The 26,862-nt window shown below is 46.6% G+C and overlaps 1 protein-coding gene across 2 annotated transcripts in view; it reads right to left on the reverse strand.

Annotated features, from left to right (window-relative positions):
* Kcnj6 (potassium inwardly rectifying channel subfamily J member 6) overlaps positions 1 to 19,379 on the reverse strand; it is a 261,777-nt gene extending 242,398 nt beyond the window's left edge. The window contains exon 1 of one of the 2 annotated variants that reach the window (XM_047564538.1): positions 18,902 to 19,379. The gene's annotated coding sequence lies outside the window, so the exon portion shown is untranslated. Of the gene's footprint in view, positions 1 to 16,653; positions 16,778 to 18,901 lie in introns of those variants that run through there. The other variant, XM_047564539.1, reaches the window with a different exon arrangement.
* Positions 19,380 to 26,862: the final 7,483 nt, after the last annotated feature.

Consider the following 26,862-nt stretch of genomic DNA (forward strand, 5'->3'; position numbering starts at 1 on the left):
ACTTCAGCAGAGAGATGCTGTATACATAACCCAGAGTAAAGTCGGAAATAGATACAAACAAGCCAAGCTCAAGCCTCCTATCTCCCTCTCTCATTCTGTCTCCCTGATTCTCTGGGAAACCCTTAAACAGCATATTGAATTATGGTGTAACGAAAACCCTATCACCTCCCACCACCTTAGCCAAGGAGCGGTATAATTCTTGCTTAACCATTTGCAAAACAAAGCGGTTGGTCTTGAAAGCTCAGCTCTGGAGCTTCTTGATCCTTCCTTGAGGTCTGTCTAACCCCATTTCCAGGAAGACAGGTCATCAGCCTTGGCCTTGAGCAGAGCAGTACCGGGGAAGCTGTGGAAACGCAGACCCCGGCTCTCCTGAGTCCAGATCTGTGTCTTCTCAAGAGCCCCAGGCGGTAGATGATGCCTGTGCATATTCAAATTTGCCAAAACACTAACTTTTATAGTTTAAGGTGAATATGGTGCCCCATGTGCAGTATCCAGTGGCTGCCTGGACAATGTGGCTTGCTGCTTTAAAAGCCACCCTTGAGTCCCCCTGTGGAAGGTCGTCTCAGGGGAAAAGAGCATCAGCATACGAACCTTCTCTCAGCTCACTTCTGCTAACAGAGGTGTGGTGACTGCGTTCTAGACGGCTTTTCAAAGGAAACTAGATTAACACTCAACTTTGAGATCAGATTCCCAGGAGTACATTTTTTAACTAAAATCACACATGTTAAGCAAGGGAGACGAAGACACACAACTTCCAAGTTGGCAGATTAACTTGCTTTTAGGCCCCAAATAGGGGTCCTTGATGTCTAGAGATGAGCAAGAGAGGGAGTTTTCTTCAGGGATCATGAGGCAATGGAACATTTTACATGCCTGTATTACGGCTTCACCAAGGTGCAGCCCAGCAGGGTGGAAGGGCGGGGGTCCCACCCTGATCGAAGATGGCACAGTGACTCATGACGACAGCCACACCTACCAGGTACAGTGATGGTAGTGGGGCTGGGACCCTCAGGCTAGGGCTGCCCTCAGGGAGGAGACACACCACTGGACGCAGTTTTTTCTAGAAGCAAACTTACCCCTTCCACTTGCTGTATGATATCTTCTCTGGCTCCCTATTGCCTAGGTGAGAGTAAGTTATGTCCTGATCCTGGGCCCTGGGCCCTGTGGCCTGACCCCAGTCTCCCCACACTCTCTTCTTGGGTTCATGTGCTGTTGTCACCCTGCCTTCTGCTCATTCATCCCACCAAGCTTCCGTCTCCTCTGCTGCCTCAGATGGCCACTGCCAACCAGAGGAATCTCTGCCTTGAACCCTTGACTCAGATGGAGGCCTGTGCTTCGTGGCCCCACCACCCCATCTCAGGGACAGTGCAGTTGTCCTTCAGTATCTGAGAGGTTGGTGTGAGACCCTCCCTCAGATGGCCAGTCGTGGGACACGCGAGCCCTGGCATAACATGATGCGCGCTGCATATACTCCACCCCCGTCCCCCGACACGTTGGCTCATCTCTAGATGGTAAAATTGCTGTCTCAATGTAAACGCCGCGTACATAGTTGTCACATTTCATTGTTTAGCGACTGACAGCAAGGAGTGAAGTCAGTGTGTGTTCAGTACAAATGCAACTTTTTCCCTGAGCAGTTTCCATCTGTGGTTGTTTGAACCCGTGACTGCAGCACCCCTGGACGCGCAGGGCTGACTGTACCTGCTCTGTGCCTCCTGCCGGTGTGGCAGACCTTTGTGTCTTTTCCCAGAGTCGTCCCAGCACCTGGAACTCAGGGTGGGAAGCTGATCCCTACTCTCTGAGAGTGTAAAGCTCAAGAGAAAACACGAGGAAGTACTTCCTGGACATGAGCTCACGAGAGGGTGGAGGGGAAGAGTCCCATCATTGTCCTTAAAGAGGACCTGGTACCTGAGCCCGCATGTCGGCTGCTGTGGGCTCTCAGGCCTGGCTGCCCTTTAAAGTCACCTGGGAGCTCTGAGGGTGTGCCCATGTGGAGAGAAGGAAGGGGACGGGACGAGGGTGCCACAGACCTGCCAGGTCTGCCCGTGGCCGCCTGAGGTCGTCATAAACCACCGTTTGAGCACCTTTGGTTGAAGAGTGTAGCCTGGCGCCTGTGGAATACGTTGATTTTCATTTACACGGTCATCAAACGGGTTCTAGAATCTTTATTGGTCATGGGAAATTCTATTCCAGGTTGGTCACTGCAAGAACCCTTTGAGAGTTGTTCCTGTTGGATTTCATTTCGTTTTCATTTAAAACACGCCAATAATGGGTTACGGTTCTGTTATAGCTCTAGAAAGGCTGTAGATGGCGGATGGAATGACAGAGCCAGTCTGTAATCCACGCATTGCTGGGGGACAAAATATTCCCACCTGCAGAGTGGGTGATACCAGGGCACTGGGTGTGGGGGTCCAGGAAGAACTGAACCAGTATGGTGTCTGTGATGCAGTACAGCTTAAAAACAAAGGCACAGCCAGGAAGGAGAGGTCTCTCCCTACTTGTTTACGCATAATTTATGTGGTTTCATGACAGTCACTATCTCTTCATAGTTTCTTCATTTTTGAATACAGACAAATTTCTAAATATCTTCTTTTGAGAAGAAAACATTTGTTTGGATGTTTTAAAATAAGAAAGATTAAAAAAATTACATAGTTAAAATAATAAGGGAGATGCCCCTCCCCCATGAGGAAGTCGAGGCCTTCAACCCTCTGATGAGCGACCCCACCCTCCTGTCTCTCTGGGGATGGCTGGGGGGTGTTGGGCACAGGGAGAGATTTTTATCTTTTGTGCCTCATCTCAGTAAAATCTGCCATCGCTTTAATGATATTCTTGCACATGTGAAACTAATAATAGTTTGTGAACTAAGAGGAAAAACCGTTTTGCCCTGATGTTTGGCCAAGGTAGACTGGAAAAGCTATTGCTAAGATCGCTGCCCTTAGCTAGGCAGCTCCCCTCTCGCCCACCTCCTCTTTCTCCTGCTCCCCTGCCCTCAGATCTAAACTCTAACTATATTCAAGAAAGTCATATATTATCACTGTTTTGCTGACTCTCAAAATCTCCTCTACAGAACACATCCTGGATGTTCCCAGCCGGTGAATTTTATCTGAGGAGTGGATCTTAACAAAGTTGGGGAGAATGCCAAAGAGCAGAGGTGGGAGGCGTCCAGTTCCAATGTCCAGAGCTCAAGGCCAGAGTCCCCTGACTCTGACTAAATCCTGGTCACCTCCTGTAACTTCCCTTGTGAACTTGGTCCTTGGTTGACCATCTACAAAATGGGATTTAAGGTTGTCCCTACTTTGCTGGGTTCTTGTGAGAACCAACTGGCTTAATAAATGGGGTCTTATTTCCAAAAATGTATGTTCTTTGAGTTACACCACAGGAAAGTTTGTGTGTGATGTCTGATATGAAGTCCTCCTACGTAACAGGCCTGGTCTGTGGGCCAAGGGCTCAAGTGAGCCCAGACTCTGCCAGCTGAGAAGGACCTGTTTAAACGTTCTCACATGCACTAGACTGCTAATGGGGTCAGAGCATCTGTGACTGGAGATTGCCTGTGTAGGGCTGCAGCCTTGCTGAATTCAGGCAACTGGGGAAAATGTAACAGGAGCTTATAAAACGTGCCTGCCCTTTACCCAGCAATGACGTGTGTGATACTTCATACCAAAGGAAAAAAGGCATGCTGATAGGTTCGTATGAAGACCTCGTGTGGGCAGCATGCTTAGAACTGCACTATTTACAAGAGCAAAGGGTGGAAGCTGCCCAAACGTTCAAAATAAAGGCTACAATACGCACACAGCCAATTTGCTTCACGGTTACTTCCAATGCAACCATTGCAAAGATAGCCTGTATTTATTCAACAGTATTGACCATCTGCGATGCACTTGACAGTATTTGTGATGTCAGGGGTCCATCCGTGGACCAATCAGACCAAACTGTACCCCAGGGGTTCGTACTGTCTATTGCAGGGGACAGAAGATAAAATCAGCCTCTAGTTTACTTGGCATGTTGAAGGTAACGAGCACTCTGGTGCAAATCGAGCCAGGACGGGGGATGTGGCTGCAGGGGCGGCTGGTAATGGAGGCCCTTGCTGAGAAGGTGGCAGGTCCCTAGGATGTGACAGGAGGCAAGGGCATCTGGAGGGACATCCCAGGCCACAGAAGCACTGCGTAGGAGGCTCGACCTACGGAGCGGAGCGAGTGCCTGTCATTGAAGCCAGAATTAAGGACAGGTAGTTAGTGTAGAAATAGGAAATCGGGTCAATTCAAGGAAATGAAGCCATGAAGCCATCTGCCTCTGGAAGTTGGAGACTGCCCCTGGAAGAATGGAATGTCAAGGATCTCCGGAGCCCATTGATTACCAAATTTACCTGCCTTTATCAAGGACTGCAAGCAAGGAGCTGCTAATTAATGCCCCTTACCTGCCTGAATCACCTTGGCCCTCCCCCTGCCCATGGTTTCTCAGTAATGCAAAACCAGGCCTAGTCACGTAGGCAGGAAGGAGAGAGATTAGGGGGGAGAGAACTGGAGAACAAAAGAGACTTTAACCTATAAAAGATGTAGGGTGCCGCTCACTTCTTGGGACTTTTAGAACATCAGCCATGGCCCCCTTCTCCCTGCCGGGAGAGGGAGAAGTCTGTATTATTCCCTTTAAATAAACCTGCTTAATCTGCTTGCCTTGGCTGCTTCTCTAGTGCTTAATCTTCAACATTAGAAGGAGCAGAACTCGTCACCGGTAAACGGCGGTAACATCATGAAGCTGCCAGTGGCCAGTGAGCTGGTTGCGCTCTGGGAAGTGCTGCCCGTAGCTCAAGGCTGCTGTGGTCCACCCTCAGCTGTGGCCCTGGGTGCACTTCAGGACGCACGACCAGGAAAGAAAGCAGGAGACAAGGGAGCATGGTGCTCCAGCGTTAGTCAAAACCCATGAACGAACCCCTGTTTTTACTGCCTTCCTTCTTTCCACCTCCTTTTCCCTCCTTCCCTCCTTCTTTGCTTTAAAACAACAACAACAAAAACAACAACAACAACAAAAAAACCCAAAAAAACCTCAGAAGGTCTCGATTTCCTCATGGCTCCATGTCAACTAGAGCTTCCTGTGCGGTTCATGGTGAGAAAGGCCAGGTGAAGTGCAGGGGTGGCCGGCCCTCTCTTGTCCTTGGTGGCGCTGTCAGAGTGCAGACTTCATTGAGGCCCGAGTTTGCTCACGCTCCTGAATCAGCGATCAGCATTCCTGGCTTGCTAGGAACGTTGACGCAATGGAAGAGTGAAACGTTGGGAAACGGCCTTAAAGGTAAGCGTTAGAGAGCGGGTTGGTTTCCACAGGAGGCTCACTCTCCCTCCATCTCCGTTGGTAGAGGGTTCTCCGGTGGGTCTGGAAGGGCATGCCACTGTGGACATACGGGTGCAGACGCGGGAGCTCCTCTCTCCCCACAGGACTCTCACGGGTTACCATTAGCGTGTTGATGCTGATACCCGAAGGTGCTTCAGGGTGGCGTGTCCTGGTTTAATGGCATTGATGAATCAACCCTTGGTTAAAAAGCGTTTCACCCTTAATTTTCAAATTCACTTGTTAAAATCCTTCTCAGCTGTGTGCTCTCTTCTCCACGTCAGAGAGTGCCGTGCACCATCCCGGCAGCCTCTGATGATGCTGGGGTGGCTGTGGTGTGTCTGGGTCACTGTGTCCTTAAACTTGCTCCTTTCTCCTTTAAGGTCCCACAGTGTGGCTGTAAGAAGCACATCTGCTTCCCAAAGCAACATATATCCCTGGCATTTCAAGATTTTACAATGTCATTAAATTGTTTATTGTAATATTCCAAATCCTCTCAGAAGCAGAGAACAGGAAAAGTGCTTACTAGTGTATTTTTCTCCCAGAATCCCTACTTTGTAGCTGGAAAACCTGATATAGAAATAAATTGAATAACTTATCTAAGAGAGCTCGGTGTCTGTGGAAACTCTTTCTACAGAAGTCTGTGACTCAAAGTCAGACTCCTTGAAGAGGAATGTGGTTATAGCTAATGGCACCAGGACCCGAGTTTTACAGATCTTTGAAGCAAACTGGAAGGGCAATACCCATGCAGGAACACCAGAAACCAGGAGCCCGGACTGGGCTCCAATTTTCATACGGCTCGGAGAAGCTGATGGTGCCCACCTTGGCCCTTGGAAACACAAAGTTATCCATCTTGCTCCGTTTTCCAAATATCGCTTCCGAGTGGCAACCGGGATAGATGTTTCTCATTAGTGCAAGTTACTAAGAGGAGATGTCACATCTCCCTGGAAACCTCTGCACGGAGCACATGGGCACTTTAGTTCTTGTGCAGTGGGGTCCTCGCTGAACTTACAGCAATGGCTACAGTTTGACTGTTTTCCTCTTCTGAAGAAACTGCTGTGTGGAGTTTACTCTCCATGGTTTTGTGGGAGCCTATTGACTGAGGCAACATAGAGATATCATCATAGAGATTTGAGTACTTTGTATTTTGAGTGGCTCTTTCATAAAATTCTTAGAAGGACCAGGAGCAAATGGAAAGAGGCCTCTTCTGCCCTCCTTTCTTTGCCAACTCCACGAGGCTTCCCCTGACTTTGCTCATGTAATTGATCATTTTTCGAAATCCTGGGGTGCTGCAAGGGCCGGAGTGGTCGGATCTGCCCTGTGGTTGAACACGAGACACAGATGACTCAACAGGCCCTCCGACATCCAAGATCGGGCTTGGGAAGAAGCCAGGATGGGCACCGCGGGATTGTCACTTGGTGTTCACTCTGCAAGCATCAAGTGTCACTTTAATCTGGCAATATCTAAACTCATCTGGAAATTTAAGAAGAAGTGAAGCGACCCACGTCCAAATCTTTCACATGAATACAGGATGAGCACTTTGCTTGCTTTTGGCAGGGGCGTGAGTGACCCATTGAGGATCACCGAGTCTCCCCAGGGCAACGGGGCCTGTCCTCAGTGCCCACAGCCTCCTGTACTTCTTTCGCAATAAAAAGACAATCTACATTAGATTGGTTGAGGGTCACCAAGAAAGGTCTTGTATACTTTAACAATCACTTATTTTAAGAATACCTTATTAACTCAGTGAAAATATTGGAGATTTGTTCAGGAATGGCTACTGGGTATCAATTGGATTCTATTCCAGATCAATTTTGTGTATCCTTGGAGCCATAATATCATCTAACTACCAGTTATGGTAAGACCCAGGTGTACACGCTCTGTGGGAGGGCTGTACAGACAGATTTGGTTCTATCAGGGTGATTATTTATAGCCAAGGATTTTTAGGTGAAATAAATGTCTGATCCTGGAACCCCACACGATAGCCATTATCAGTCCAGTGCCTGACATAATGTGGCAGCTGAGTCTCACAAAGGACTCAGCACCACTAATTGAAAATAAACTCCACTTGTGCACCCAGCAGGACTAGAGATCAGATGTTCATCCGGATGGCGCAGGAAAAAGAGAGCGTGTTGAAAGCCAGGTATTTCAGTTGAACATTTCTGAGGTCTCGGTATCGTTTTGGGGGCCTTGTAAAAAGTATCTTTATTTGTGCTGAGCTTCTAAGTCCACCGACACATAACATTGTACTGAAATGGGCCCTGCTGTTGAGGTCATTCACAGACAGGTAGGTTCCATTTAAGACCCATGTTGTATTTTCACTGTAGATTCTGTGTTCCTGCGGGGCCTCTGTTCATGCTGGTGCGAAGTCAGTCTATATTTCTTGTGACTTCCCTAAATGCCTAAGTGACTTTTACTCCACGGGCAGAGAAAATGCTTGTCATTTGACAACTAGGCCTATGAAGGGGTATGAGGTGAATATAGAGTGGTGTTGTTTTTTTAATATATTTTATTTTATACTTTCAATGGATGTATAAAATTTGTATCCAGCTATGAGACAACACTGCTTTGGCACATGAGATAGGTGTCTTGTCTACACTCTGCTCCCGATCACAAAATAAAGTGGTCCCCTTGTCTCCAGGATCAACAGACCCATGATTACTTGGTGGTACTTGGCCTCACGGTGCCGGGAAGGCCCGGTTCCCAAAGGCGGGCTCTTGGGTGCCGCAGCCAATTGCTCCCTGGATGTTGCAGCAGCTCCTCCTTGGCAGTGCTGTTTATCCACTGGGGTGCCTCTGGACCAAGGCCACGTGCCGTTCCTCTTGCTTGTGGAGTGCGTCGGGAGAGCTTCCCTGGATGACTCCACCATCAGCCTCTCCCTCGGCTCAGGAGCGAGCATCGCTCTCAATGCTATCGATGGCACTGACCCGGGACCATTCCTTCTGCTGCTAGTGGACTACTCTGGGCACGCCTGGTTCTTCTTCCCTGTCCATCACTCTTAGTTGTCGGCTGAACCCTGTATTTCCTTGCCATTTGGCCTCGTTCACGGCAACAGACTAAACACCCTTGTGTTTCATCCTGGTCACCCCCAGTCACAGCAGCGACTTCTCAAGGATCCGCAAGCTCAGGTACCATCCAGTGCACGGCTCTCCCGTCTCTGCAGGGTGCGTGGTAGACTACACGCCTACCTGATCCACCTGCCTTGCCAGCACGCCAGAAGGCAGGTGGATTGCTCCTCCTTTTCCCGAAGGACAACCTCGCTAACGAAGAAAACGCTGCTCTTCTCCCAAGAGTCCGCCACCTCACCAGCCGTGTCCCACCGACACCAGCACTCGCTTCCTGAAACTCAGCCTTGCTCCCTCTGTTGCCCGGTGCTGCGCTTGTGCTGTGCATTACTCTTTCTCAACACTTACTGTCGAAAGCCTCGAAGGATGGAACCAGGACATTTATCCTCTTTCTCCTCCATCTTCCTTGCATAGTAGGTACTCATTAGAGATTTGTGGATTGACTAATCCTAGGAGCTATAACAATATAGGATGTTTTCTGTGAAAGGCTGATTTCTGGAAATATGAAGATAGTCAAGAGATGTTTTAAAAGAAGGTACATTTATACAGCTACAATTTTTCCTCCCTTGATGGCCTAAAGGTTTGCTACGATAAGCCCTCTATTCAATTTTCTTAATATGGCTTTTCTCGAGGGCACAGCATTCTTATTTGCAGATACTGTCTTATTTAAAAGATAATAAATGGCATTATTAATATAAAAAAGAACAAAAACTCCACTTCTGGACGGATTAGCTAGAATTCTAAAAGACTAAGCGGTTTATTTATACAATGAGAGCAACACAAGAGCCTTTGCTTTGCGCCCATAATCTCTGCAATTTAGTGTGAGCGTGCATATTTCATCTATTGCACCAAAAGCTTTTCTTTTCCCCTAGGCGCTGAGCCCAGGGAGATCTGCCCATGCAGTGGAAGACTGGCCAGCTCCACTTCCAGTTGTGACTTTGCGTGGCTCTTACACACTGAGGCCTTTGGTGTGGGCAGAAGGGCAGCCTATCTCAGGGGACCCCGTAGAGCAGATTCCACTTTCCTGCGCATCAGAATCCCTGGTCGGGTATGCAGGCGGTTGCCCCTCAACCAGTTTCTGACTTACTGGGTCTGGGGTGGACGTGAGGGTCAGTACTTGTAGCCAGTGCTCTGGCCGCAGGTGGCTGCTGGGTCAGGGAAGCGCTTCAGGAACCACTGGCCTAAGGTGACTTCTGTTAGCTCCGATGCTTCCTTCTGCCCACAGAGAATCACCTGTGGCCCAGTCAAGGAGACGGGTGGTGCTGGCTGGGGGCCTCCCCTCTCAAGTGCAGGTGAGAAAGGTGCCACCAATCCAGACTCCTTCCCAACGAGGGATTTGTTCCCTTTCATGACAACACGTGAGGTCACGTTTTCTTTATTCGCCTTCCTCTCCGTGTCCTCTCTGTATGCTTCACTGCTGTGGTCCTGGCCCCCAGGACGCCTGATAGGAACTCAAGAAGGAGAACATGCATCGAGGGCACCCACTGGAGGAGGCAGCTGAAGGGGAGGGAGTCACCTCTTCCTCTCTAGTGGGACCAGGTTCCTTGGGAGCAGGAGTCGGATTTCAGTAGCCACATGCTATGGTGTGAATGTGTCCCTGAAATTTCATGTGTGAGAACTCTAACCCCTAATGCTGCAGTTTTGGCAGGTGGGCCCACTTTGAGGTGACCAGGTCTCGAGGGCTCTGTCATGGGTTCATGTCATGGCAGGTATGGGTTTGTTATTGTGACAGTGAGTTATTAGAAAAGCAAGCTTGGCCCCTCCTCCATCTTGCTCTTGTGCTCTCTGGTCCTTCCGCCTGTGACCTTCCCCCAGGGGACCATGTGAGATGAAGGCCCTCTCAAGATGCTGGCAGCACACTCTTGGACTTCCCAGCCTCCAAAACTGTGAACCAAATGAATTTCTATTCATTATAAATTACCCAGTCTCAGATGTTCTGTTATAGTAGCAGAAAAAGGACTAAACTAGTGGCACACATCTAGCCTGTAATCTCAGTGGCTCCTGAGGCTGAAGCAGGAGGATCGCAAGTTCAAAGTCAGTCTCAGCAATTTAGCAATGCCCTGAGCAACTTAGTGAGATCTTGTATCAAAATTAAAAAAACAAACCAAAAACGAGTTGGGGATGTGGCTCAGTGACCGCGCACCCCTAGGTTCAATCCCTGGGACCCCAAAGGAAAAGGACTAAACTATGCCATATTTTGCAGATAAGAGACCCCCACAGTCTGGAGTCACTCTTGTTGATGTGACATGGGGTCCAGACTCTGCAAAGAAGAATGTGAAGCTCTCGAGAAGTCTCCAAAGGGACATTTCATTGCCCATCATTGCCCAGATGGGAGGAGGAGCTGTGTCCACACACAGGGTTCATGTACTTCTGAGGGCGGTGACCCCACACCCTGGGGCTTAGTCATGTGACCACTGTGCTCCAGACCTGCTCTGACTGACCACATGGACTGGAACGCCCTTCTACTTAAATGTGATTCACTGATTTATAGAGAAGACAGCCCCTCAGGTAATAAGCAACGGCTCTATGCAGCACCGAGCTTCAGTCTCATTGGTTGACTGACACTAAGGAGGGTCCCAGAGGCGAGAAGTCTCAGAGTCTGTAACACACATGTGCCCCAGCCCCACTTCTTAGCTTTCCAGTCCTTTATGCCTCTCAGGGTTGGAGAATTTAAAGCTGAGCAGAGGGAGGGAACAGACCGTATTACTCTGTCCTGCTCTGATTACAGAAGATTCTCTCATATTGAACCAAAATATGAAACAGTAGATTCTACCACTAGGTCTAGTTCTATCCCTTAGAGCCCACCAGAAAAATTCTAATTCTTCTCCATCTTCAAATTTCAACATACCTGAAAACAACAATCATGTCCCCTCGAATGTTCCCCGTGGAAAACACCTCTAATTCTTTTACCCGTTTCTCATAGTACATGGTTTGGGCTCACCTACCATCCTGGTGTTCTCCCTCTGCACATGACTGAATTGGGTTATATCCCTTTTAGACTGAAATCATAAACAGAGAAATAAACCCTTACCTCAGAAGTAGTCTTCATTAAACTGAAATTCCACTATAAGACATTATTTCCTTTAGGACAGCAAGATCTTTAAAGTGGTTAAGTGTCCTCTGCTCTAGTATAACTTTCCTATGGAAGGATTTACATGTATTTTTGATGTCCACTATTTTGGGTTGGGCCTACACAAATGGACCGTGGCTTTGGCACTAAGTTAGGGGAGTGCGAATGAGCCATAAAAGCATTACAGATCACACCCTGGTCTTTCTGGTTCTTTCTCCAGCAGCCTTCTCAATATCCCCTGCTGACATTTCCCTTTTCTAGGCTATAAGTTTAGCCACTAAACCTGTATCTTGCTTCTAGTGCAAAGGTGTGGATCTTAGTTCCCAATGGTACCTTCTCTCCTTGAGGCAGGCAGAGGTTCTCAAAGACTACATATAAATTACATGGTCTATTTTCGGGAGAACACAGACTATTGTTAGATCAATCCAACCTACATTTACGGCAACTGTCTAACCTATAGACATTTGCGTGATAGGAAACTAAACACAAATTGCTAGTCAACAGCAAGTACCATCCATTGGAAGACAGCATCTAATTCTCCTGCATTCTTAGACATCATGTGGGTGTAACTGTCAGGATTAGAAAGTCGCTCCTGAGCTGGGTTGTGAAGTTGGCCCTTCTTGCGTCTACTGGAACAGTGGTGCGACAAACAGCAGTCGCACAATGTGGATGCTCATCTTCATTTTGTTAGACATTCTCTACACCCACCCCAGAAGTAAAAAGATCCCAACGGATTCATTTTTTAAGAAATCGAAGGATGACTTGAGGGTGCAACAAAGTACTGTTTCTACCAGGAGTCTTTTTACGGTTGGGACAGTATTTGCTGTGCCCTGTCCTATTCCTGAACCCCATTAGCTATATCTCTTTGATGCCAGACATTTATATTGGGCATATATGCCAAAGATTCCAGTGCACTTACCCTACCAGTTTCCCTTCCAATCCTGGGCACAGAGTTAACCTGCAATCTCCAGATACTCTTGCAATTAGTTACGGCCATGGAGGATCGCCTGGAGTGATATGGGTTACTTCCAGACTTGGACCGTTTAAATCTCCTGCATAACCACTTACTGTCCTTCTTTTCTTATCTGCCAGCCATATATCATCAGCACTCAGGAGATCTTGGAAGCCATGTGTTTGTTAAAGATGACGAAGTGTCCATCAGCCTGGGTCCCTGCATAGCATCAGCCCAATTAGATGAATGGGAATGAGCAAGATCTTCTATTTTGCTAAAGAACTGAGACTTAGGAATTTCCCGTTGCATCTGGTAACGAATTACAGCAGTGCCCCCTTATCTGCAGGGTTCCTAGCCCTCAATGGGTGCCTGAAAGTCATGGACAGTAGGAAACCCTACATATGTTATGGTATTCTCCTACACTCATACACAACTATGAAAAAAATTTATGAAATTTAATTTATAAATGAGGCATGGTAAGAGATTAACAACAATAGCTAATAATAAAATAGAATGATCATAACAATATATAATGAAGTCACATGAATGTGAACTCTTGTCTTTTCAGAGTCAAAACAAATATTAGTATTTTCACACTGCCATTGACTGGAGGTAGCTGAAACTACAGAAAGTGAAACTGCCACTAAGCGGGGGTGGGGACACTGTAACGCAGTACACACAGCCTCCTGTAGGACGGACGTAATGCCACATCGTTACATTTACTGTTTATAAAGTGCTTGCTTCCTGCTGGACGTTGTGCCAAGAGTCTTACACTGTAACATTAAGCCTCACGACATCTCTGGGTAGATGTCTGTATCTTCACTTTACAGGTTAGGAAAACAAGGCAAGAAGTTGATCAAAGTCACACAGTTAGTGTAGTGGATTAAATAACTGTCCCCGGTTGTGCACTCTCTGCTCTGTAAGAAGACGATCTGACTCCACCTGTTACTGTGTGACCTGCAGTGCCTCACTGTGGGAAACCCACCTCCATCCCACTGAAAGTCAGCAGAGGCGTCACATGTCACTTGCTTTGGTCAGGGGAATGGATAACCTGTGCCATAGCTGGGCGGGAATTTTAAAGGTCATTGCCTAATTTGACCTTCTCCTTTCCCTCTGACACTGGAATGGAATGTTCCAGATTAGAATGGTCCTTCCACTTGGATCCTTGAATGAAGAGAACACAGGGGCAGAGTGTGAACTGACTGGCAAAGACGTGTAGCTTGGGGAGGAATAAACCTTGTCTTATAAGCCATCGAGATGCTGGATTTGCTGTTACTGCATGGAGCCGACACCCCCCTCAAAAAAAAAAAAAAAAAAAGATCTATACAGTCAGACCTCAGTGCAACCTCGGTGCAAATGCAGTCAGCGAAACACAGCCTGCTTTCTTGATCATGAAGCAGCACCACCTGCCAAGCAACTGACACACTCACACAAATTTCTGCTGGATGATATGAAGGAAATTTAAAGCATCGTTTTTAAAAATCATTTCTCATCTGGATAGGAAAAAAGTGGATACTGGTAATTTTGAGGAGGAAACTTCCCTAGCACCAGGATTAAACTTGATGTATAAATCTGCTCTTCATGTTGCATATGAGATGATCAGACTGTCACATAGGACAGTTGCTGGTGAGGATGTGGCTCCTTTTACCCACAGACACACTTGCTGGTTCCTGTGGTCAGGCCTTCATACCAGAAACCACATCCTGCCCAGGAAGGAGACTGGTTGAGTGTCAGCCAAACTCTCCACCAAAAGAACTACCAGGGCTTTCATGTCCCTGATTCTAAGCACAAGCACAGAGAGGAGATGCAGAACATGGGATGGAAGCGTTCATGGGCAAAAGCTGACCGGGATTCATGGCATGGACGTGAATTAAATCTCCATGGTTAAAATGTAGGGTTAACTGCACATATTCCCATTAGGAGAGTTGATTGATGAACTTATTGAACTCTGGACAAGACAGAGATTCGAATGGTCATTTTAATGTTATGCACTGAGCACAATCATTCTTTGAGTTTTGGTTTAAGTAATTATTCAATTCAATAATAAGAGAATAAATACATCTACCACTGATTAGAAGTGTGTTAGATTAAGGTCATGCCCAAGGGAAGATAGTCATTTCCTTTTAAAGATGTCACTGTCCTTTATCTGAGGCACTAACTTTGTTATTAATTAATGCTATTAAATTATATCAAGTATGTATATATATATATATATATATATATATATATATATATATATATTCTTGCACAATTTCCAAGGAAATTTAGAATAACATTAGAATATTAATGGCAATTAAGACCATCTCTTCTTTGTATCAGATCTTGATTATTTCTAGAAATAATTATTTGTAATTATTTAAAATACATTTTAAAATGTATTTTTAACCTAAATGAGTATGTGTTATTTTTCTCTATCCCAAAACACTTTACAACTCAAAAGGGGTGCCTGATATGACAAAAGCATTTTGATGAATCAATTCTTTTTTGGTACTTAAGTGACAATTACTAGGAAGAAATAGCAGACGTCATCTCAATAAGTCTAAATTCATTAAATTTCAACATCCCAAGTCCTTCCAGCTTTAAGTTCTGATACAATAAAATTTCTCAAAGTGCTTTGAAAAGTATCATCACATTAAAGCTGATAAAAACAAATGCCTGTCTTTCCCTGGGACTGACTTCCTGCCTCTTCCTCTGCCCCTCTGGTCCATGTTCCTCACTAAGCACATGTGACTTACATATAGCTTGATTAAGGGAGAGTTAGGGAGAACGCGCGACTTTTGCTTGCTGATTGCCTTTAGTGGGGTTTTTTGCCATGAAGGTTCTCATTAACCTTGAACCCTGGATAGCAGCACCCTCTTTTCCCTGTGAAAATCAGTAAATGGGGTTAGGATTCTATGAGGATACATTCACTTATTTTAATCTCCAGTGAATTTTTCTATTGTATAGGTATTTTCATATATTTTAATCCTATATAGTAGAGATAGTTTGTAAGAGGGCAGGAATAAAGGATAGTGAATTAATACATTTTCATATTTCAAAGGAAATGGTCTACGAAAGTTGAATCATGACTTGGGTCATAAAAATGAAAACACTACTTACTGATGATTCAGAAATACCCAGGCGAGGTGTCAAATATTTTTTCAATTGCAAAATGGAGCAAAACACACAGGGGTGAATTTTACTAAGTTGCCCTTCTTAGCAAGTTTTACTTGGAATGGGTAAATCAATTATTTTGGAGTATGCTAACTGACTACAAAAGAACATAATGACCCTCTGTTCAGCAAATAGCCACCTAGGAAGAAAGCAAGTCAGTGCTAATGGTAAATTAGCACTGAATCCATGAGCATGGGATCCACAGGAACTAAAGATTATTGACTGAGCCATTTCCAGTCTTAGTTTACTTACACGAACATGGAACTTACCAGAAGTAAAGATTGATTGAGTCTTTTTATAATTCAGGTTATTTACGCAACCTTCCTTTACAAAAATTCACTAGAGAAATTGGACGTTAGAACTCAAAACAATCTACATTCTTGTGTAGCTTTATGTTCATAACTAATCTCTACTTCCCTTCTGCTGGTGATATCAGGTGGAACAAGGGCAACACACGGCTGCTTGGTTAAGCCCTAAGAGTACTCTGTGTATCCCCTCCTCTATTTTAGCTAACAACTCCTCCATAAATTAAATCATGGAAAACTTCTCAACACCCACCAGGTACTTAAATTCAAGAAATAGTGTACTATCTCATACTTTTTCCCAGGATTGGAATGGATTGCTCTGTCCTTATCAGCTAGCAATCATTTAAAAAGGACCAAAAGGTGTAAACACGTCGCCGTAGCAGCATCCCCAGCACTCTTCACACATTATCTTTGGAAAACAACAACATGCCCACAGTTGGAAAGCCTGGCAAGGAAAACCAGGATATCTCTTGTTTACCTTTATGAATAACAAGCCCAAACCAACTCAAGACCCCATGCACAGGTGCACTGTCAAAAGAGAAAAGCAGACAGAGGTATTTCAGAAGCTTTATCAACATATCCTCCAGTTGCCTCGACAGGGCTCTGCCATTCCAACTGCACCTTGTAACACCTAGAGACCACCCTTACAGGCTTTCTGCTGAAACTGTGACCACAACCTTCCTCTACTATTGTTGCTCATTAGGATCTGAGTCCCCACAGATCGACTACCAAAGACAGAAAGATCAGGGCAAGACCAGCTTCTGATGAGGTGAAGGCAGATCGGCTCCACGGACTTACCCTCCTGTGTTCCCTGGATGCCTCTCCAAATGCAGCTGAATGATAACAAATCCTTCCCTTCTGCACAGTTTCTTCCTAGTTTTACTAAGAGAAGTAACTCTGTGTGTTCGATGCCTGCAACCTTGGAAATGTAGCCACCTTACTCACACGCAGGTTTGAAGATCTGATCACTGCCTCTCACCCCGCCGACACGCCCTCCCTTCTTTTCCAGGAGCTCACCAGCTCTGCCTAGAATCCTGTCAAGTGTGCACTCAGAGTCATGGTTTCTCCGCCCTCTTGGCTCTTAGGACCCTGCCACAGGACTAGGTTGACTGGTCTCTCACTAGTCACAGTTCTGCCATACCCCTGTCTACCATCTATGCCTAGCAAGAAGTTAGAGAGGAGAGTGGGAGAGGGCAGGGATCAAAGGATTCTACTGTAAGCTGAAGAGACTTGGTTGAAGTTAGACAGCTCTCATCAGGGGCTGACCCAGTGTGTGTGTGTGTGTGTGTTTGCTCCCCCACCCCTTTCTCCCCAGGGACAGTATCTTTTCTCCATTTTCAGTTCAGCTCAGATCTTTTGCTGTTTCAGTGTTCTGGGTTTTGAATAGTTACTCTGATGCACTGCCATGCATGAAATGGATGATTTGCAAGCTCCCGTGTTCCACATAATTCTGCGAATAAGCTGATACCCAGGTTCTACATGGACAGCGATCAGGGAACTTACTCTCCCAGGCGACAGACGCGGGAGGAGCACCACGGAGGCTTGTGCTCTGGCCTTGGTGCTGAATTAAGCACCTGCTCCCTGGCCACCTCCGCGGCCCGGGGAACTTTGGCCCGGTTGAAGGAAACCTGTCCAGGTCCAAGCGCCCTCTCGCGGGTCCTCAACAGGCAGCTGGGCGCAGCCGACGCCCGGGCTGCTCCACAGGGCACACAGCTGATTATTTCTTTGCCCGGAGCTGGGAAAGTTTTGTCCAGCATTTTTTCCTTCTTCTGTCGCTAGCGCTGCCTTCTCCCCTCCCACCTGGGTCGCCATGGAGACTAGAGCTCTTTCTCTTTCTCCAGGCAAAATGGGGGAAGCTTAGTTAGCTCATCGCGACTATAGGAAGCCCCCTTTTCTTCCTAAGCCATTCCTGGGCATCCCCCTTCTGTGTTCTCAGCGAAAGGAAGGTAGGCAGGGAGCAGAGCTAACAGGGATGTGACATTGCATCTTGTACCCTGAGGCTCCCTGGGACCAACAGACTTTAGCTAAAACAGTCGGGAGCCACTTTAAACATATTATGAATCTCCAACTCTCAAACGCTGGAGGATTTTTTCCTCTTCCTTTTTTGGGGGCGGGGAAAGGATTCTTTGGAAAATTCTGGTATTTTATTTCTCCACGAACCTCATCCCATTTCTGTGACTGCCTCTATTAAGATGTGTTTCCCCCCAAGAGTCTCTCCATATTGAGTCTGGTCCAAGAGATGTACCTGTGGATCCACCCATGGCTTTTAAAATTGGGTTTGGGGACTACTAATGTTATTTCAGTTAAAAACTAATTCAAGCTTACTGTTGTGCTGCAAATGAAAATACACCCAGGAGGAAGCAAAGTCAACCAGTTCGCCCAACCTTCTAAATGCCATAAACATCCCATTTTATCCGAAGGATGTTTTTCCCCTTCCCACTACAGAATGATTCAGTTTACTTTAGGGAGAGCTTCCTATTCACTAATTTTCAGTATCATATCCACGTCTCCCGGTTTACCGATAGGGAAGAGTTAGGAGTTATTCTTTATCTCATGGTCTTTTTCTCCCCACCTCTCACTTCTCCTTCTCTTGTTGTCCTCCTCTCTCCTCGTTATGCAAAAGCAGAACAGGGATCCAGCTTTGGAAAAAGACAATGGGCTTTTCCCGACTGTACATGACTACCCCACAAGCCGCCCCTGCCAGTTCATGAGTGCATCTCGTCTCTGCCGGCGGATGTTGAAATCATGTCTGCAACAACTGACTGGGTTCCTCCGATCCCAGGGCATGCAGACCCCTCCTCCCCCGCCCCCCGTGCGAGTTTTCAGCTGCTAATGAAAGCCGTATGAAACAGATTTCCCTCCGTTATGTAACCGGCTTCTCCCTGCCTTCGGCGGACTTGGGCATCACGTTTCTCAACGGAGTGGAGGTGCATGCAGCGACGGCGGGGCTGGGTAGGGGGAGTGGGGACCGGAGGGCACCGAACAGAACGTCTCGCCCGGATCGATGCCAGCTTCTCGCCTTGCAGCCACTCGGCGCACCGCTTACCTTGTTGCGGACAGGGTGGCTTCACTCAATCATGATCTCCTCTCTTGAGCGGAGCAAGCTTTAATAATTCACTACACGATGGATGGCGAGGGCAGGAAATGCAAAAAAGAGAAGGCAACGAAAAACTGGAAGCGGATGGTCAAATTTCACATCAGCCCCGGGAGGCTGTTAGGAGACTCCATTCTCGCGGTCCATCCAGCTCGGGCTCCAGCTCGGTTCCCGCGGATCCCCACCCTCCGCCCGCCAACCTCTCCAGCCAGGTGCGGCCGTCTTCAGACTGGCTCCCTCTGGCCGAGAGTGGAGCGGAGGGCAGGGCGCTGGGACCGAAGGAGGGGCGGAGGGCTGCGCGCCGGGGCAGGCACGGGGGAGGGAGACCCGGCGGAGGAAGGGGGAAAAGGCAAGAGTGGCAGAAAAAAAAAATCCTTGGCTGGGAGAAAAGTGGTGGACCGCGCAGGGAGACGTCATGAAAGCCGCAGATTCAATGAATGCTACTCAATTCCAGCCGGCTGGCTGAGCCGCGCCGCCAGCTCCCGAACCGACGCGACTCTGGCATAGCAGCGTGCGCAGCGCCGCGCGCTGGAGAAGGGAGGCCGCACAGCGAGCTCGGCGAGAAGGGGGCGGGGCGGCGGCTCTGAGCGAGACCCCGACGCCCACCCGCCGCCCGTCCGCACTGTCATTTTAGCAGCCCGTGGAGCCAGGCGGGGGAGCCGGCGCGGAAACCGACCAGCCAGCCACCCCCGCTCCAACACGAAACTAGAAACGTGGGTCCTGGGGAACCTTCTGGGTTTAGTTCCCCAGACCCTACCTGTCACCCGTGTCACTAAGTAAGTTATTCCTGGAGAAACACCTAGGAAGTAGAGAGTCGAAGCTCGGCGATCAGTTTTTGTCTGCTGGTTGTAAAGACTAGGTTTTTAGTTGGGGTTGGTGGAGGAGATCAGGAGAAGGAGGGTCTGTAGTGGCTCTCAGACTGGAGCTGAAATCCGGGAGCAGTAGCCCCTGGTGCCAGAGCCGGAGCATGCACGTTGTCCACACGGCCGGGAGGGGGAGCCGCGGAGAGCAAGCAGGGTCAGAGGGGAGGGGTCGCGCCCCAGGGCTTTCCTTGCACCTGGCAGTGACCCAGTCTGTGGGTCTGTCCATTCGGTCTGTCCTGTGTACCCCTACTGGGGCGTGGTCCCAGCTGCTGCATCACATCACACCCACTTTGATGTCTCTGTTTGAAGGAGACAAAAGATGTGATCTTTTCAAGCATAATCTGGATTACTTGCAAAATTGAATTGGTGGGCACAAACCCTTCTTGCTCCTGGCTTTGAGTGTGACTTGCATTCCTTTGTTACTTCAGGGGCATCTCAAAGTGCTCCCTTCTGCATCACCTCTTTTTCTTATGATTGTTGCAAACAATAGGCCAGCTTTCCCCAGGGTTTCCTACAACTTGCTTCTACCTATGTACAAACCTCTCTTTTATGCCATCCTTTCCTTAGGGAGAAATAGATTGACAAGTAAACTCTAAGAGCAACTAAAACCATTGGCTAATGCTTTCAACAATGGACAAAGTGGCTTTCCTTCCACAAGACATAGACTCTTCATCAACTAAGGCGACCCTATTCTAGAGAAAGAGCTCATTAAGACCTCATATTGCCAAGATAATTTTGTTCTACGTTCACACATTCTAATGACACAAAAATTCAGCCCCTCAAGAATGTTGACTGCTCTCTAAAGACGACTTTACCTTAATCTGCATCATGGAGGCACACATCTTGTGAACTTGTATTTGTTGTTGATTTTCCCCCAAGAGGTTGTAATCTAGCTTGCTCCTACTTCTGAGCGCATATCCCCCTCACAGAAGATGTTAGTATGTGTAACATGTGATTTTTATGCTCCATAGAGTCTGCTGGAGCTAGTAATTGTGTCAGAGATAAAGATAAACAAGGAACAACTGGACCAAACAATCCCTGAGGGGCTCTAGTAAGGACACAAGATGCAGGATTTTGGTGGAAACAGCCCTGGAGCAGTAAAAGAAGAGCATATCTTGACAATAGTTGTCTAAAGAACATTCTATTTAATCTTCAAAGCTGCTACAGATCTGCCTGCTAATTTTGTTTTTGTATATGTGCATGTGTGTGTGTGTGTATTTCCACCAGTAGAAGGATTTCACAAAGTCTCTCTCTTACAAGGCATTAGGCTAAATAAGAAAATCAAGAGCTGGTAATAACCCAGTTTTCTCCTTCAACAATTGGAAAACTCCCTACCTGAAAGCAGCTGCCAGCATGCTGTGGGCTTCTGCTCTTCAAGAACGGCTAGGAGCCTGACATGGGTTGCTTAGCACGCACGGGGTTTGATAAACGCCAGAGACAAGAACAATTGGCTTAACTAAATTCATTTCTTCCCTGGAGCTCACACAGTGACCTGCACTGGTGTAACTAAGAAGAATCTGTGGCAACATCTGAAAATCAGGAAGCTGTTTCTCAGAGACGCAAATTGCTGTCCCTCAGAGTTCTCTTGAGCTTGTCTCTCAAAGACCTGCGCGCTGTATTCAGCAGGTCTGGGGTCTCACTTATATGTTTATTTTATGATTTCAGGTGAAGGCAAGGTGGGGGTCATCAGGGAGCTATTCTGGGTGGACCAGTGCTCCAAATCTGAATATAGATGGTGGCTTCTAGGATTCATTGATTATTTTATATAAATGAGCTGGTACCTCCTCCACATATCAACTGAAATGGAGGCTTATTAGCTAGTAAAATTGACAAACTGAATTACCTTGACAGGGTGTCATTTGTTATGGGCAATCTCATTTTTCTCCATTATCGATTGTGGCAATTTACAGCGCAGCCTGCTCTATCTCCCTGGGCCAGCATACACATAGCCTTACCCTGAACAAGCTGCCACCACAGTAGCGTGTGTATGCATGTGTGTGTGTTTGGGGTGGAGTCTGGCCTCATGTCCACGGTTTGTTGTAGGTTTGAGACCTTAGTGTGCTGTGGAAATCTCGTTCCTCTTTGCCCTTTCCTTATCCACCTTTACACCAGTGCAGAGATGGACTTGTTAGTTTTAAAAATTCAATTTTGTTCATAAAAGGACCTCTTAAAGAGTATCAAGAAAGAAGTTTTAAAATTATTCTGTTCTACAGCTGTAATTTCAGTAGACGAAATGGATTGCCTCTCTGTTTCTTAGGCACGCTCCATAAACAGTAGTTGCGCTTCTTTTTTTCACTGCTGGTAATTGTAGAGATGCATTCTTAAAAAATATTTCCAGGTGTAGAAGATGAAGAGCTTTAGTGAAGAAGGGAGTTTCTTGTGGTTTTAGCTCCACAGCATGCAAGGTACTTAAGGGCTGGTCGTTAGTACTTTTATTCCCAACTGCTCAGTGATTACTTCCCTCTTCCTGATCCACGTTCATCTCCTACACATTTTCCTTATTTTGGAGCCATCTATATTCACTATTTGAACTAATCTTAAAGTGGAAATGCTTTCCAATGTTTTGACATTATATATTTTTAGTTTAATTTCACAATGATGAGAGTGTAGTTCACAGACTCGGTTGATAGATTCTTTCTTCTAACGATGTTTTATTAGTTCACTGTGTAGCAGGTTCAGCCTTTTTAATCACAGTTTTCACCCAAGAATTCATTAAAGTGCAATTTTAAAAAAAATCATAATAGCTTCAAATACATTTTGAAAGCCCACGGGAGGTGATGATTACAAACCACTGTATGAAGGAAACCTGGTTTTCCTGCCTGCTACAAGAAGAAATTCTAATTAACATTACATCTGCACAAAAGAAATACTCAAGGCCAAAATAAGGGAATTGAATTTGCAGGATGCTCTTTCGGTGGTTAATCATTTGCTAAAATGCCCAAAATCTTTTTTTTTTTTTTTTTTTTTTTTTAATTTTAAACAATACTCTTAGATAAGAGGCTCTGAACTGGGGATCATGTGCAGGTCCCTCTCTGTGTGTGATTGTAACTGTGAGTCACCTCTATAGGCACACTGGGTGTTAAGCAGTAGGCAGCACATGGACCTTGTGGCTTTCAGCAGAGGAGTCGCTCTTTCCCAGAGTTGCCATGTTTCCGTGGTTCTCCTGGAGGGACCTGGCCCACTTTCCCCCACAGGGGCACAGTAGTCCACTTCCAGATTCCAGACCAGCCTTGAGGGGTCTTAAGCAAAATTCAAGTGCTTAGGCAGTCCCAGCCCCCAGAAGACATGTCCGTGACGGGCTCAGGTGGGAGTGTCCTGCTGTGTCATTTTATCTATAAAACAGTGTTGCAGAAAGAGTTCTTTGAGACACCAACTCTGAGATGGAGTTCAGAGTGCTGCATGTTTAGCAGGGACATTTCTAAGGGGTGCAATGTCTGCGGGATCAACATGCAGGGGAGGCAGGGAGGAAGTGGAATTGGGCTTTACCTTGTCTGACCCCATGAGGCTCTAAGCCGAAGCAGCCCATGCGAGTTGTCCTGCACTCAAGCCCAGCAACCTCTCCCGGTGAGCCAGCCTGGCAAGGGCATGGCTTTGCCTGGTGGCTCCCTGCATCTGACAGCAGACTTCCCCTTGAAGGGGTCTCTGGCTCATTTTCTCTTTCACACAAATGGCAGATCCCCTGGCCCTTGGTTACTTTGGGCTAAAGGTGCAGTTCTCCCTGCCTGAGTCCAGTGGTACAAACACTCCCACATCCAGTGAGTTACACGTAGGCAATGAGAGACAACAGAAGCCCAGGGTTTAGGGTGAGCTGGTAACTCCAGGCTCTGGAAAGCTGACCAGAGTGAATGAAATCTCATCTTTGTGTGTCCCACTTGCACCATAGCTAGGGGACTTCAGAGGAAAGCCTGTCTTGTGTATATAACCCCAGGGCAACGAGATTCGCTGGGCTAAAATTGAAAGATGTCCTGGTCCTAAGGGAGCAGGAGAGCCCAGGCCCTTCCAGCCAACCCCTTTGATTCTCAGGACACGACATTTCCAGGATGTTCTACGTTATTCTCAAGAACTAAAATTGAGAAAGTTTACCCAGAACATTTTCCAACAATAACATATAAAAATATAGCACAGGGTCTGTTGTGCAGTCTCTGCTTAATTAATGCCAGTTGTTTGTTTGTTGTTGATGCTCCTCATCTTTAGGATTGAGAAATGGACTTCCATGCAGATCAAGAATTATGTCCACCCAGCTTCAATCCACTGAGACTTCAACCCAGTTTCAAGTCTCCCTCTTCAAATTCCAGTAAAATTCTGAGAATGCTTTTTATTGTCTCTGATTTGTCAACAAGTCCCAATCCTGAATCAGTTACTGTGGCCAGAAACAGGCTACAGCACACACGATCCTAACGTCCTGGAACCTAACATCTATTTCACTCACTTCTGATACCTGACTCAGGAACACAGCACACGCACCATTGCTCAGAAACAGACTCAAGGTGAGGCTGGAGGAGCAGCCTCCACTGTGCTACTCTCCAGAGTAGAGGGAACCGAGGCTCTGGCATCAACTGCTGCTCCGGTCTGAAAGGGAAGGGACCTACTGAGCAGTAAAGGTCCAGGAGTGTTATATAACCTACAGTGCAGCACACTAACATCCATTCATCCATTCATCCTTCTTTTGTTGTAAACAGATAGTGGCAGAATCATCTTTTTGGAGGCTCGCAGGACACTTTGGCAAGCGTGGCAATGGTATGCCTCTTAGGACATCAATACGTGGTGATTTGTTCAGGTAGCTTTTTTCCTTTTATTTATTTTTTTCTTGATTTTGAACTAATGTGGAAGAAATAGAATATGGAGTCAGTAAAAAGTCCTGAAGAATCCACATAGAGAACAGGCACCTTGACCTGGAAGGAATTGTGGTGGTGGAACTTAACACTGGGGTCCCTGAAATGGATTGCCCATGGATCCCACAGAGGCCTGTGTCCTGTGTCCACTGGCTGACGAGGCCTACCCAAGAGCAGGAGAGAGGACGTGGCAAGAAGCTGATAAAGATGCAAGAGCTGTAGACGCCAGGGCCTAGAGGTTGCCTTGGACGTGGTCTGTGCCTTTTCAGCTCCATCAGTCTTTCTTTGACCCCCCTGGTGAAAACCCCCAGGCTGTCCTTAGCTCTCAACCATGTCAATTTGTTTCTGCTCCCCTTACTTCCCAATCTTGGCTGATCTGGCTCTTATCAACCACACCAGAGCCTTCGATGTTCTCTCTCAGATCTTTAGCCTGTTTCTTCTAGAATCCATAGGTTCTCATCTTTGATCCCTATTGACTTGGTCCTCATCCAAATTCCTATCTTCCCAGCCTGTCCATACTACTTATAGTATCACAAAAAAGCAGTGCACATACTTGTTTCCTGTGGTGTTATATGACTTTTTTGAGATAAATAAAATTCAAGAGGAAAAGTGATACAAGATAATAAGAACCCCAGGATGGATCTTTGCTCAGATGTTTTGTGGGGTAACAAAATGAAAATAGAGCCTTCTGAAATTTAAGTGGACAAATGACTTAACTTTTTAGAATAAGGATGATGATAATATCTCACATTAGTGTTTATTCATAATAAAATTACTACAAATGTAACAACTTTAAAAAAATGATCATTTTATAGTTTATCATTGAATAGGTCAGAAGTCCTGCAAGACCCAGCTGCTTCTCTGCTTTGAATGTCACAAAGCTGAGATGGAGGTGCCAGCCAGGCTGGGTTCTCATCTGGAGGCCCATTGTCTTACTGGCCTGCAGTAGGTGGCCACCTGCTGTACTTGCTTTGGAAGTCGGTCTGCATTCCTTATCACATGGTCCTTCCATCTTCGAGCCAACCAAGGCACACAGACACCATCCTACATTTCAATTCTCTAACTTCTTCTGCCAGCCAGAGGAAAGCCTTTTCTTTCAAAAGGGAGATGTGATTAAGTCAGGTCCACCTTTATCATTTTGTTATCTCAGGCTCAACTAATTTGGGATCTTAATTATTTCTAAAAAAATTCCTTCACAGAAATACTTAGGCAACATTGGATTGGATACAGAAGTGTGCAAAGCAGGGTCAGGCATATGGAGGCATCTTAGAATCCTGCCTATCACTCACTCACTTCTTAGAGTTTTTATTAAATGGGTCATACATGGGTGAACAGTATGTCAAAGTGAGGTTTTGATGGAACTCTGAGAGATGCTCATCTTTGCTGATCTGCTGAACTGCCTCATCGGTGTGAAGCAGCAGTGGCAGGCAGTCTTTCTGTTTCCCCCGAATCCTCCTCTAGCTTGACCAACTCCCTGGCCGAGTGTGGTTGCTTAGCTTTGTGATGAAAGGCTTCTTTCTCTAAGACCTTTCTCACCAAGACCAGAGGCAGTTAGAACAGGCATAAGGTTCAGTTTGTCCCTGTGGGGCTCCAGCACGTGGCTGTGGTTCCAGCCTGTTTCTACCATATCCCATCACTACAGACACCTCCAGCCAGTCCTAAGGGCTGAGATCATATGGTGGTTGTCGTTTTCTTGCACCAGCTTGTTCCTCTGTCAACACATTGGCAGGATGGACTTCCTTACCTGGACAAGCAACTCCAGTCTTCACTGGTTACAGTGGGGACCTCGATGGTACTCTCATTAAGTTGCCATTGTTTTCCAGGCCTGTTTAGCAAAGGAGCAATAAGAGGTGCCCCAGGGAATTCTCTGAATTCAAAAATAGGCCTCCTTGTCCCTGCTAGAGATGGCACTCTTTTCCTGCCCACAGGTTTGGTACCATAAGGAATCCAAGAGGGTCAGGTGCGAGCTCAGCTTCCAAGGCATTAGAACCACTAGTATGTTCCTCGATGGAGACTTTCATCCTTAGGGTGCTAGAACCTCCAAACCCATCAAGCCAAGGTAGTGGGGATAAAAGTTTTATGGTTTGGATCTGAAATGTCCCCCGCAAAGCTCACCCAAATACCTGCCCATTGGTCTCCAGTGCAGCTGTGTTCAGAGCTGGGGTCCTCTGGAAGGTGATTGGTTCAAGGTGATGCCAGTGTTATCAATAGATCAATC

Source organism: Sciurus carolinensis, chromosome 9, assembly GCF_902686445.1.
Source record: "Sciurus carolinensis chromosome 9, mSciCar1.2, whole genome shotgun sequence".
NCBI lineage: Eukaryota > Metazoa > Chordata > Mammalia > Rodentia > Sciuridae > Sciurus > Sciurus carolinensis.